The sequence below is a fragment of the Podarcis gaigeae genome, assembly GCF_964106915.1.
Source record: "Podarcis gaigeae genome assembly, chromosome: 11".
NCBI lineage: Eukaryota > Metazoa > Chordata > Lepidosauria > Squamata > Lacertidae > Podarcis > Podarcis gaigeae.
Window position 1 is genome coordinate 30820734 of NC_139687.1, and position 14528 is coordinate 30835261.

Consider the following 14528-nt stretch of genomic DNA (forward strand, 5'->3'; position numbering starts at 1 on the left):
TGTTCGATCCTTCTTTGGCACCATCTGGCCGACAATGCCCAAGAGGAAGGCCTCTGGTTTCTTAAGGAAGGTATACTTAAATACCTTTTTCAGCTCATTATATATCATTTCCCAGAAGACCTTCACCCTGGGACAAGTCCACCAGAGGTGAAAGAATGTTCCTTCATTTTCCTTACATTTCCAACATTTATTGTCTGGCACATGGCATATTTTGGCAAGTTTAACTGGGGTCATGTACCACCTATATATCATTTTCATTACATTTTCCTTCAGAGCATTACATGCCGTGAAGTTCATCCCCGTGGTCCACAACCTTTCCCAATCCTCAAACATAATATTATGCCCAATATCCTGTGCCCACTTTATCATGGCCGACTTAACCGTTTCATCTTGTGTATTCCATTTCAACAGCAAGTTATACATTCTTGAAAGTACTTTAGTCTTAGGTTCTAACAATTCTGTTTCCAACTTCGATTTCTCCACCTGGAATCCTAACTTTTTATCCTTTTTAAAAATTTCTTGAATCTGAGCGTAGTGTAACCAGTCTCGCACTTTATCTTTCATTTTTTCCAAACTCTGCAATTTCCAATTATTGCCCTCTTTCTCTATTATTTCCCAATATTTCGGCCATTTGGCCTCCATATTGGGTCTTTTTCGGGCCTTGGCCTCCAGAGGTGATAGCCATCTTGGAGTTTTATTTTCCAATAGGTCTTTGTATTTTGTCCAGACATTAAACACTGCTTTCCTGACAATATGATTCTTAAAGGCCTTATTGATCTTAACTTTATCATACCATAAGTATGCATGCCAACCAAATGCATTGTTAAAACCTTCTAAATCTAACACATCAGTGTCCTCTAGAAGTAGCCAGTCTTTTAGCCAGCAGAAAGCTGCGGCTTCATAGTACAACCTTAAGTCTGGCAGGGCAAAGCCCCCTCTTTCTTTCGCATCAGTTAATATCTTAAACTTAATTCTGGGCTTTTTGCCCTGCCAGACAAATTTAGAAATATCTCTCTGCCACTTCCTGAAACACTCCGTCTTGTCCACAATTTGCAATGTTTGAAACAAAAACAACATCTTAGGCAATACATTCATCTTAATAGCAGCAATTCGGCCTAGCAAAGAAAGCTTCAATTTTGACCAACTGTCTAAGTCTCTCTTAATTTCAGACCAACATTTTTCATAATTGTCCTTAAGGGAAGTTTTTAATGTTTCATGTTTTATCGTGTTACAGTGGTACCTCGGGTTACAGACGCTTCAGGTTGCATACGCTTCAGGTTACAGACTCCGCTAACCCAGAAATAGTACCTCAGGTTAAGAACCTTGCTTCAGGATGAGAACAGAAATCACGTGGCGGCAGCAGGAGGCCCCATTAGCTAAAGTGGTACCTCAAATTAAGAACAGTTTCAGGTTAAGAACGGACCTCCAGAACGAATTAGGTTCTTAACCCGAGGTACTACTGTATTAATATCCTGTTGGGAGCCACCCAGAGTGGCTGGGGAGGCCTGGCCAGATGGGCGGGTTATAAGTAATAAATTATTATTATAATTTTACTATGGAATAGGATGTCCCTATTTTAATCAGAGAAATGTTAGAGGGTGTGGTAGATCCCCCCCGACCCCCCCAAAAAATAATAATCCCAGGAGAATTGTATCACAGCCTTGTGTGTAAAGGTTTGCATTTGCTTTAGGAGTGGGGTGTGGAGATGTTATGGCGTGCAAGGCAGTCTGTTCTCTCTCTGGCTTGCCAGAAATAGGAACCCACTTTGTCTGCAGCTGCACATGCCGTCGCTTGCAGCGCTGCAGTTTAAGCTCTTCCCTGGGATCGAGTTGCCTGAGTCGTCATCGTCATCCTTTAAAAATTGCATTACAATTCTTGAGGGGGCCGTTATTACAGCATCACGTTGCTAACATTGCTTGAATGTGCCGTTTAATGCAAAACCACTAATTAAAAATAAAATGAAAGAATTGGCCTTTTTAGAATTGGCCTTTAGGATTTTTAACAGCACATATTTAAATTGCCATGAAAAATGACCACTGCCACAATGATGATAATAGTACTAATAATCATAAACCCACCCACCCCTATTATTGTGTTGAGGGGAAAGTGTGCTTTTTGCATCCTTTGCCATGGACCAAACTCAACAGAGTCTATAAACTGAATACATCTCACTTAGGGGAACTTTTGCATGATAGAATTAGTGTTAATCCACAAGAACATTATAAAGAGGGATTTTTCTTTTCAGTCAGAACCCTCCGGAACTAAGTTCCAGCACCTCTCAGGTGGGTGCCATTGCCAGAACAAGTGAAGAGTTCAGGGTGAATTCTGGCACCTCTTTTCCTAGAAAAATAGCATAGGTTATAAATGCTGATAAATGAGCAGAAAACACCAAATCCTCATGGGGTGGGGCAGTGGAAGGAATCCTAATCCAACTATATGTTTTTACAGTAATCCAGGGGGGAAAACAGACATGAGAGGAAATGAGGGTTCTCCACAGGCTTTGTTAATTTTGGATTGAACTCCATGGTTACCACATTCTCCTTAGACCTTTTAGCATAAATTACCCTTAGAAGCTCAAAGAACTACTGTATTTTTTGCCCCATAGGGCGCACCGGCCCATAGGGCACACCTAGTTTTTTTGGGGGGAGGGGAATAAAGAAAAAAAAAATATTTCCCAACCCCAGCCCCTAGAACAGGCTGCTATCCGCAAGCCTAGGGAGCCCGGCGGGAAGTCGCGCCGGTCTCCCCAGGCTTGTGGAGAGCTACCCGAAGCCCGGGGCATGCTGAACATGGCTTCGGGATGCAGGCAGCTCTCCACATCCCTGGGGAGACTGGCACGACTTCCCGCCGGGCTCCCAAGGGCTGCCGAGAACTTCCTGAAGCCTGCATTCACCCCATAGGACGCACACACATTTCCCCTTCATTTTTGGAGGGGAAAAAGTGCGTCTGATAGGGCGAAAAATATGGTATATCCTTTTAATACTTATTTTCATGGTTGCTTTAGCTGAGATTCCTGCATTGCAGGGGGTTGGACTAGATGATCCTTAGGATCCCTTCCCGCTCTACAATTCTATGATTCTGTGATTCTATTCCATGTGCACACCCTTTGCACGAGCTTCAGGGTGCCCTGAAGCTTGCAGTGCCAATCTCCAGCAATCCTGCCCCACCTCCTTTGGGGTTTCCAGAGAGTCAATAAAGTCAACCTATTCTAATGCCTTGCAGTTCATGTCCTAGAGAACCCACTCCTGTTGCGGTAAATGCAACAGTATCCACCAATTCATTAGTAACGGGGTCATTCCTGGAAGTGCCAGCTGTTCCAGTAACTTGTTGCCGCTGATGTTTTTAACCATATTTTCCCTTTATGCAGTCATTATGGAACATTTTTTTTTAAAGGACTAATAATTACAGGCACAGCCCAGATCACTTTATACGTATCTCTGCTACTTGATCTGACCATTTCAGCTATCACAAAAAGGCTGCAAAGGCTTTTAGGTTTTGGTGCCGTGCCTAATATCTCAAATGTGTGACTTTAAAGACCTTGTACAAACAATTGCATTTCTGCGGTCCTGACATTTACGGAGCTAACCGCGCTTTAACCTATTTTGCAAGAAGAGAAAAGGAAGGCGGCGGGGACAAGAGGTGGTGAAAGTATAAAAGAAAGGACATATTAAGATGGGATTAATTATTCATTCTCTTGTTCGGTGAGCACACATCCCCCCCCCCATGCATCATCTTTACTTGGATTACTGTCATTATTTTTAGAAAGGGTAGGAATAGGACATTAGAGCAGTCGCAGAGATGGTATACATCAGTCTATGAAATATGCTCACCCTTTATTTCAGGACATATCGGATTAGTGTCATTTGGGAAGGCAGAGAACTAAATAACTAGATCCACGTTCCCAAACGAGCAGGTACACAACTCAGACAAAGCATGCACTGCAGTATCCAGCATTCCAGCGGCAAGTGAGCTGTGGATTATGCCTCCGTCAAGCTTCACTCGGCAAGAAGATATATTGTAAAGAATCCCCCATGGTATAATTAACTACCATTACAGTATGCGCATAATATGCACACATACCACTCATTCTGTACCTGGCTCTCTTGCTTGAGCCCCCTGCTATTCATTTCCCCACTCCCTATGCTTAACTTTCTTGAAAACTTTGAGCTGTATGGAGGAGATGGGGGAGGGGGAGAGAGTTTCTACGTCATTTTCACTTCCCCAAAAAATATGCAAAGCAAAACACAGCTGTACTTTGAAATTTGCCTTTTGCCAAATCTTGCACCCTTCTTCTACCCCAAAAGCATGTACAGAAATCAGGGGAAAGTGTGTAGAGGAAAGCACACAACCATATATATAAATCATGTATAGCGTAATGAAAATAATAATAATAATAATAATAATAATAATAATAATAATAATAATAATAATAATAATAATTTATTTGTACCCCACCGATCTGGCTAGATTTCTCCACATTGTGGAAGATGGTTCACCATAATGTATGCATTAGGACTGAAACGCCGACAATCTTTTGTGAAGACTTTTTTTAAAAAAAACAACCCAGAAAACTGACACAGAAACGTGGAAAACAATTTAAGGCTGGTAAAAATGAGAACTGAGAACAGCCTAATTGTGTGGGCTGATTCACAGAAACGAAGGAATTGAAATTGGACATATGAGTCCTAGAATTGGCGTGAAGGAAAAAGGCATCTCCTGCTGCCGGGTCAGGGATCCAGTCACTGATCCTGTATCCGTGCTGTTTCTCTTCTCCCATGTGGCATAGCTATGCTAAGCATGTAAGGAGTGGATATGAGGCTGTGTGGGTGTTAGGGAAGAAAGGCTACGTGAGTGGCAGTCTTCTGTTTTCCCAGCAGATAGGAATAGCAGAACCGCTGAAGTAGAAGGCAGTAAAGCTTCTGAATATGTTGCTAGGAACTGCAGGGAGGAGAGAGGGCTCTTGTGCTCAGGTCCTGCTTGTGGGTTGCCTGCAGTAAAGTTGCCAGATTTTTTCTTCAAAGAATCCAGGGACACTTTTTTGTTTTGTTTTTGAAAAGAGAAAAAAAGTTTTTTTGTTTTTTAAAAAAATAAGAAGTAATATCTTCTCTTTGGTGGTCTCCTCTGTTGCACTGCCTTCCTCTGGGCCCCAACCTGCTCTCTTGGAGCGCTAGCCGCCATGGAGTAGGCTCGGGTTGGGCCTGCGCTCAGCCATGTGTCCTTGCCCTCTCAGTGCTCTCCAGTGTGGTGCAGTGGTGTAGTGGTTAAGAGCGGTAGTCTCGTAATCTGGGGAACCAGGTTTGCATCCCCGCTCCTCCACATGCAGCTGCTGGGTGACCTTGGGCTAGTCACACTTATTTGAAGTCTCTCAGCCTCACTCACCTCACAGAGTGTTTGTTGTGGGGGAGCAAGGGAAAGGAGAATGTTAGCCACTTTGAGACTCCTTTGGGTAGTGATAAAGCGGGGTATCAAATCCAGACTCTTCTTCTACCTCTCGTCCTCAGTGGCATGGCAAGGTCGGGGCTCCCCCTCTTTTTTCTCCTTCCTCTTTCTCTCTTTTCCTTTCCCTCTCCTCCTTCTCCCTGCATCGGCCCCAGAGTGCTGCTGGGCAGCCAGCTGGGTGGCGGGTGCTCTTGCTCCCAGCTCAACTTGGGTCACAGCAGGGGGGGGCAGCGGTTCCCCCAGTTGACATGGTGGGTGTCCCCAGTTCCCCCTCAGCAGTGGCAGTGGCAGCAGTCTCAGCAGCCTCCGGAGCCAGCCTGGTAGCGCAGTTGGCTCTGGCTGGCTTCAGGAGCTGCTCGCTGCCGTGGCATTCACCATTTTGCCTCACCAGAAGTCCCCATAAGATGTGTCTTGTGCTGTTGAACCAATCACACAACATTCATTCCCTACTAATAAATCTACAACACTTAAAATATAAATCTGTGGGCATTAAATGAAATCCGGAGACATTCCCGGGATGGATTTTGTCCAGGGACAGATTTGTCAATCCGGGGACTGTCCCCAGAATATGGGGACATCTGGTAACCATAGCCTACAGACATCTCTTTGGTCACTGGGAGAACAGGATGCTGGACTAGATGAGTCATTAGCCTGATCCAGCAGGAACTTCTTAAGTCCTTACATATGTTCCAGGAGGAGTCCTGAAGTTTAATGGAGCAGAGATTCTTATTGGATTTCTCAAGCATAATTTGGGGTTGATTATGTTGAAGTAAGACAATTCAGGGCTGCTCCAGACCATTTAGATTTCAGGTGAAAAAGCAATGCTTTCAGGAAACTGAAATATTTCCTAAGGGGGAAAGCCGTGGAATGCAGAAATGTTTACCATTTTCCAAAACAGTTTCCCCTATCCACTTGCTGCTTGGGCTTCATTTTTTCCTGGTTTGCACTCCCCCCCCCCCGAATGATCCTAGCCCATAAGGAATCACATCATAAATGTGATGATATTATGAAGCCAAATATACAATAAGATTTTCTACACAAGCACATGGGTGATACCAGTCAGTGAACGGTAATCGAGATAATTTGAGTGAGGGAACTACTTCCTGAATATGTGAACATTTCATCCTGTTTTGCATCAGTCATGGAAATATTGTCAGAAGAGGGAGGATGCTTTTCAATGTTGGGGAAATTGTTTGCAGCGCTCGCCCCTCTTTTGTCTCAAAGCTGACATACCTGGCTTGTTCAGGTGAAAACAGGACTTTAATTGAGTTGGGTCTCACAGTAGACTTAATGCGAGACTTAAATTGGCCTTATCTCACTTTGTATTGAAAATTTACAACCTACATTGACAACAATGTACATTTTATTCCCAGCCCCATTCTGTTCCACATTAATGACTTGTACATGTAGCTCAAATAAAGATAAAGGTAAAGGGACCCCTGACTGTTAGGTCCAGTCGCGGACGACTCTGGGGTTGCGGTGCTAATCTCGCTTTACTGGCCAAGGGAGCCAGCATACAGCTTCCGGGTCATGTGGCCAGCATGACTAAGCCGCTTCTGGTGAACCAGAGCAGCGCACCGAAACGCCGTTTACCTTCCCGCCGGAGCGGTACCTATTTATCTACTCGCACTTTGACATGCTTTCAGACTGCTAGGTTGGCAGGAGCAGGGATCGAGAAACAGGAGTTCACACTGTTGTAGGGATTCGACCACCGACCTTCTGATTGGCAAGCTGTAAGCTCTGTGGTTTAGACCACAGCACCACTCAAATGGGCTTCTTAGCCTTTGCAAAAGACTCAAAGGAGGATGCCAATAGCAGTTTTTCTCCTAGGACAAATAAAACATTGTGGAGTTCTGGTGGGAGCAACTATTGAAACATCCTCTCTCAAGCTCATCACAGTCAGTCCAGATCAGGACCCCACCAGCACATGTGCAATTTAGTATACAAAAATCAGGGAAGCATGGGGCAATCATCTGTCTGGTAAAAAAAAGGTAAAGGACCCCTGGATGGTTAAGTCCAGTCAAAGGCAACTGTGGAGTTGCAGTGCTCATCTCACTTTCAGTCCAAAGGAGATGGTATTTGTCCAGACAGCTTTCCTGGTCATGTGGCCAGAATGACTAAACCGCTTGTGGTGCAACAGAATACTGTGATGGAGGCCAGAGCATGCACAGAAATGCCATTTACCTTCCTGCTGAAGCGGTATCTATTTATCTTCTTGCACTGGAGTGCTTTTGAACTGCTAAGTTGGCAGAAGCTGGGACAGAGCAATAGGAGCTCACCCTGTCACATGGTTTCTAACCGCCAACCTTCTGATCAGCAAGCCCAAGAGATTCAGTAGTTTAGACCACAGTGCCACCCGCATCCCTTTTTACCTTTTTAACCATCTATTTAATGTCACACCGAGTGTGGTGTCTGACTTTGAAACATGGCTGCCACTGGCTGAGGGCACGATGTGGGGAAGCTGTGTGTGCAAGCCTGGAAGCAGTTTGTTGTGTTAAAGACTCAGGCTGCACCTGACAACAACTGTGTATTGGGACAGGCTGAGATACAATACTGTGTGTAATACACACACACAAACACACACGCACACAGAGTGAAGGGTGAGACAGGGTAAAGTATTTCATGTTTCTGTGGAAACCATTCCTTGTAATGAGGATAATCACAGCTGGGACTGCTTATCTTGTGTCACCTTAGAGCTGTGACAGTAATTAAACTTCCGATGATAATGGCTTCTGACAACATTAGACATCAGTTTACTTGTCGCTGGCATATTAGAATTGTCCAGACATTTCCATCAGCGAAGGAGTGCATCTGTCCAGGAAATGCTTATTACTGTGCTACAAGTGTGAAGTGGCACTGTGGAGTGCTCCTCCTCTTCACTGCTCCAGACTGGCAGCGAAACTTTCCTTGAGGACACTCTGTTCCATTTCCAGGTTTTTGCTACTCCCCCCTGCCCACAACGTCCTTAAAAACTCTTTTGGGTGTTCCCAAACCAGTGGCAGGTGGTGAAAGTTAGGGGCAGAGGCACTGGCTTGCAAGGGCGATTGGGCCAGCATCACGATGTCCCAATGTTGCATGTGTGAGCATCACACCTCCCTCTCTAAGCTGGGCAGAAGTTTCCTGGGCTTTGGGAAGGAGGCACCAGGTCTCTGGCAGGGTGCTGGAGTTTTGTTGTCTCCTTCCCAAAGCTGGGCAGGCTTTGGGAAGGTGGCAGGAGGACACTTGGACCCATCAGAACATCATGCCTCCCTCCCAAGAAGCTTCCCAGGCTTTGGGAAGGAGGTGCCAGACTTTAAGACTTTAATATTCTAGTTTACCTGGAACATTTGGGGGACTATCCTGTCTCCCAAGTCCACTGACTGCACACCACTATCTCAAACATCTCCTGATTCCTCCCCACCTCATGTGTGATTCCATTTTGGCTATATAAGCAAAGGCACATTTTGGCATTGCAAAATTCAGACAAGTGCAATTTTTCAAGGATGGCTGTGCTTAAGGTTCTCATATTGTTTCAGAAAGTGTGAATTAGGTAGTTTCATCTTGAAATGCAAACTGAATTCAATTTCTCCTCCTCCACCACCCCACTCATGCCACAATCATTTTTTATATTGCCAGGTTGTCAGTTCATGTGAGTGAAAAGCTCTGGGAATTGCTTCTGGGGAAGATGCATCTTAATGCTTTTTTATTGTAATCATGACCTACCATGAGAGTTTTATGAAAGGTGTTGTAGATATATTTTTAATAAATACAAAAGACTCATGAAAGCCTCGTGTTTGCAGTCCCATCTTGTGTACACAGTGGATTTAGGATCTCAGGATCAGAGAGTGTCTCTCCAGTGCCTCACTGGCAATTGTTTCCATAATGAAGCTCACATTTCTTCCTCATGGAAATGTCAGGTTTTTCTGACAATTCATCAACTTGGTGATGCTCTTCAAAATGCAGTTCTCTAAATTGCCACACCCATTTGAGAGGATTGTTACAATAAGCTGTCTGATTCTGTGATGTTCTGAAACAAGGTGCATCCATGATGTGATAATGGTGTCTGATTAAGAAATGTCTATTATAGCATTGGAGCTACAGCATCTAACAAACCTATTGAGTTTCTACAGATCTTTCTCATTGCCATATGACTGAATGTGGTTTCCTTCACTGTGTGCAGAGTGAACAGACATAGGCTCTGGAGGCTTTCTCTGAATGAAGTGCCTTTCAGAATATCTAGCTGATTCCAGCAGATGATGCATCCTGAATCAGTGGGGTGTCTGACTCAACTTTCATCAGTGTGTAGTTGATGTTCAGTTCCTCAAACTGATGCTTGAGTTGCACAATGGCTTTGTCCAATACAGGAAATAAAATGGTGAATAATCAACGCTGGATGTAGAGACTTTATGCCCTCACTGAAGCAAGCACACATCGCATGAGATTCTGAATGTATTTTGGGGGTGTTGATCCCCCAGAGGCTTATTTTTTCTGAAATTTACCTAAATGTTTTTCAAATAAAACAGGCCCTCTAAAAAGAAACTCCTGCTATTTTAGGTTCAGTACACAAGTAAAATGCTTCCTCTTCTGAAAGGGAGCTTCTTGGTCTGCTACTTCAAAGAGTGTTTCTCCTTTAACTGTTACTTCCCTCCTTGCCTGACCATCTGATTGGAAGAGCTGCCATACATCTGGAAGATGTTACCAAAGAAAGCTCAACAACTTTGACCAAAAAAGTTGTTGTAATGGCCGGATTTTCACTTTTGGGAATATGGCAATCCTCCTTTTGGAAGATCAGCTGTTGACAGGAGTCCTAAAGGAGAAACCCCTTTTTAAGTGGGGAGGAAGGAAGATGCAATCAGACTTCCCCCTCTCCTTCACCTGTGTACCCCTGCAGCCCCCGCCCCACCCCGGTGCCAAAATTGGCTCTAGGGAGGTTGGGGAAACCTTTGGGGAGAGAAGGGGATCACTCTGGCTGGTAATCTGATGGAATGATCGCCTCAGCATGACACTGAATTCCTCCCCATGTGATCAGGACACTTGGTTTTGTGGACATGTGAACTCCATGAAGCTGCCTACAAGCAGCTGCTCACACATAGGTTTTCCTTTGAAGTTGTGCAACATGTGATCATTGAGGACAGGGCCAGCGCAGGGATGTTATTTCAAAACCCTGCTCCTCCTGTTTTACCATGTAGTTGCCCTACATGCAGAAAATATGCAGACTGGTCTCTCGATGGTATCAGAATATTGGGCTTTATGAATGGGAATGGGGATTTGCAAGAAGTCACCTTTAAGCTTCAAAGCGGCACCATACATTTTCCAAACCAAACAACAGCTCTAATAGTGCAATAATTAAGCAAGCAAAGGCAATTCATTATTTTCGGGTTATTTAAAGGATTTATATTGTGATATTGCTATGCAAGTCATCAATTCAAGACGGTAAGTGTGATGCTGCAAGGTAAGAGCTAGACGACATTGCTGAACTGCTGTACCGAAAGCTTCCAAAACCTGTTGTTCCTCATTTGTGAACGGAAATTTATTCCTGTTAAGCAATCACATGCCTGCCTACCCATGCAGAAAGGCAAGAAACCTGGCAGCGTGTCTAGCAGTCGTTCGCTGCCTTTGCAGGAGGGAAGAGGGTGGCCTCTTCAAAACCAAGAGGAAATTTTCTCAAGAGAACAACTTGCCTTTGATTCTCACTTTGATTCTCAAGCAGTCAGGCATTTGCATGGTTGTGGTTATTGTTTAGGCTTTGAGGAAGCCACAGTTAAGCTGACAAATCTGTAAGTTTGGTATATAGTTTGCAAGCTGCATTTGGGAGAATCCTAGGGCAGAACTTTGCAGGGGTTCCTCAGTTATCTGTAGTTTAGCTTGCCAAGCTCCCCACCTTCTTTTGTGCAGCGTGCAACTGCAGGGGTACAGGGAAAGAGGTGGTGCTGTGGTCTGAACCACCGAGCCTCTTGGGCTTGCTGATCAGAAGGCCGGCAGTTCGAATCCCCACAATGGGATGAGCTCCTGTTGCTCTCTCCCAGCTACTAGCAGTTAGAAAGCACACCAGTGCAATTAGATAAATAGGTACCACTGCGGTGGGAAAGTAAAGGCGTTTCCATGCACTCTGGTTTCTGTCACTGTGTTCTGTTGTGCCAGAAGTGGTTTAGTCATGCTGGCCACATAACCTGAAAAGCTGTCTGTGGACAAACGCTGGCTCCCTCAGCCTGAAAGCAAGATGAGCACTACAATCCCAGTCATGGCCAGTGGGTGGGGCAGAAATGCGAGCCACCCTCCTAATACTGGGACCCTGTAGCTTAACTGGAAGGGGTGGGCTACTGGTGAGGTCAGAAGTGTGTGGACACCCCAGTGGGAGCATCAGATTGGCTCCACTAGTGTATCCATGCAGCCCCAAGCTCAGCATCATCCTGCCCTTCCCCACCTCTGTCCATGTAAGCTGATGTAAAGCCATTGTTGTGAGGATGGCTAGATCTCACTCTCACCACACTGGCACTGCTGCTCTGGACACAATGGTATACGCTGAGGGAACATTCATTGAACATTACTTGTGAATCACAGATTAAGAAGTCATTTCACAAGTACACAAATGGTACACTCATTGAATGTAACATGGGAACACCCCTCATGGGATTGTTCATTATGTGGGTGAATGCTTGAAAAGGGGATATGGAGAACAAAGATTGGTTAACATTTTGAAACAGACAGCTAGTCTCTTGTATCACCTACTTTCCATCCTTTGGGAATATCCATCCCTTGCTCTTGGGCTTTGCATGCATATGGTCCCAGATTCAGTTCCTGGAATATCAATGGTCAGACTCCATATAAGCATATTCCTATCTATATATATACTCAGAGCACAGAAATGGAAATGGGGGGGGGGGAATAAGTGTCTCCTTTTTTTAAAAAAAAGAATGGCAATTTCTTGTGTCTCAGAAAGCCCAAGCTTTGATAACTGCTTTGATATGCCTTTTAGCTAATCCTACGACTTTGATGGTGGATTAAGGTGATAAAGACCAATGGTGGTGTATTAAAATGATAAGTATTTTAATGTTTTAGAGAGGTTTGGCCAACACTTCAAGATAAGAAAGAGTTGAGCCAAGGGCTTAGATATTGCACTAAGGGAATTCAGCCTCCCAAATGTGAACTGTATGTCGTCCAAACCATCTCATCCTACTTTACAACCCACAATGTGTTATAGGAAATATACTAGATGCAGTTTTGGCACTGGCTGACTAATCTGGATGAAGGAACTCTGGGTGCCCAAATACATACAATGTGCTTATCCTGAAGTTTCCAAACTTTCTGTTTCCAAGGCCCACTTGAGAAGGCTTACAATTGTGGATGCCTAGCAATAACAAAATGGCAGTGCAAGGGCCAAAACAGTAAAAAAATATGCTGGCAAATGGAGACAGAGTTTGGCATCATCAGCTGGCAACAGACATAGTAACATGTTCTAATCTTTCTTTGGATATTTTTCAATACTTTGCCACCATGGTTTCCTTGTGGCAGGGAGTTCTGTAGCTCAGCATTCCTGCTTTGTAGGATTTATTTCTCTGTTTCGCAATTTTAGGCATATATTAGGTAAAATAACATTCAAAAAATGCATATTAGGGAAACAGCTTGCAAAACCATATGTGTATATCAGGCAAAATTGCATACAAAAATGTGTTTATTAGGAGACATTCACACTAAAATGCTGGTGAATTTTCATGAGCATTAAAAATAAAATAAAATCAAAAATTGCTGCAGAAATGTAGAGAACTAAATTTAAGACTGGAGAAATGAGAAATTGAGAGAACCAAAACTAACAGATCCACCCACCCCTAAATACTAGCGATGTAGCACCAGACTTAGAAGGCACACAGCAGGCTAGGTGGCAAAGACAGCTCCGTGCTGTAACACCTCATCACCATGCCCCACACTCCCAAGATCTGCTTCCTGCGGCAACCGCCTCCATTTGCCTAATGGCAGGGTTGGCCCTGCAGGGATCAAACCTGGGACTATCTGCACACAAAGCATATGGTCTAACACAAATATTTAGCCCTTGTCTTGTATTACATGTCAACTTCCAAATGTAAATTCTTGCTACAGTTTGTACTGTGACTTAATCCTGCAGTAACACCCTGTGTAAGTATGCTTAATTCTGAGCCTGGATAGGTAGGAGAAACTCAGCACATAGTATAAAGCAGGGGTCTGCAACCTTTAAGACAAAAAGAGCCACTTGGACCCGTTTCCGAAGAAAAAACAACAACTGGGAGCCGCAAAACCATTGCGACATTTAAAACAAATATAACACTGCATACATTGTTTCTTAGCCCAATGTTATCCTCGTCATTATAAAAATAACTTTTTTGACACTTTTTAATTATTTTTTGTTTGACCCCTCAGAATTACTCCTCCTCATAGAAATAAACGTTATATTAACAAGTTACCTTTTTTTGAGTGTGTGTTCTTCACTCCCCTTCAAAACAGTAGCTGCAAATTGCAAAGCAATAGCAGCAAATCAGCCAGCAACAAAGACATGCTATATACCGTATTTTTCGCTCCATAGGACGCACTTTTCCCCTCCAAAAATGAAGGGGAAATCTGTGTGCGTCCTATGGTGCGAATGCAGGCTTTCGCTGAAGCCTGGAGAGCGAGAGGCATCGGTGCGCACCGACCCCTCTCGCTCTCCAGGCTTCAGGAAGCTATCCGCAAGCCTTGCAAGCCCGGCGGGAGTTCCCACAGGCTCACAAGGCTTGCGGGCAGCAGCCTGCAGCCCCAGCGAGTGTCCACAAGCCTCGCGCGCCTGGCGGGAGCTCCCGCCAGGCGCGCGAGGCTTGGGGCGGCAGCCTGTTGCCCGAAGCACAGGGAGCCCTCCGGAGGGCTCCCCGTGCTTCAGGCGAGTGTCTGCAAGCCTTGCGCGCCCGGCAGGAGCTCCCGTCGGGCGCGCGAGGCTTGGGGCGGCAGCCTGCCGCCCGAAGCACAGGGAGCCCTCCGGAGGGCTCCCCATGCTTCGGGCGAGTGTCTGCAAGCCTTGCGCGCCTGGCAGGAGCTCCCGTCGGGCGCACGAGGCTTGGGGCGGCAGCCTGCCGCCCGAAGCACAGGGAGCCCTCCGGAGGGCTCCC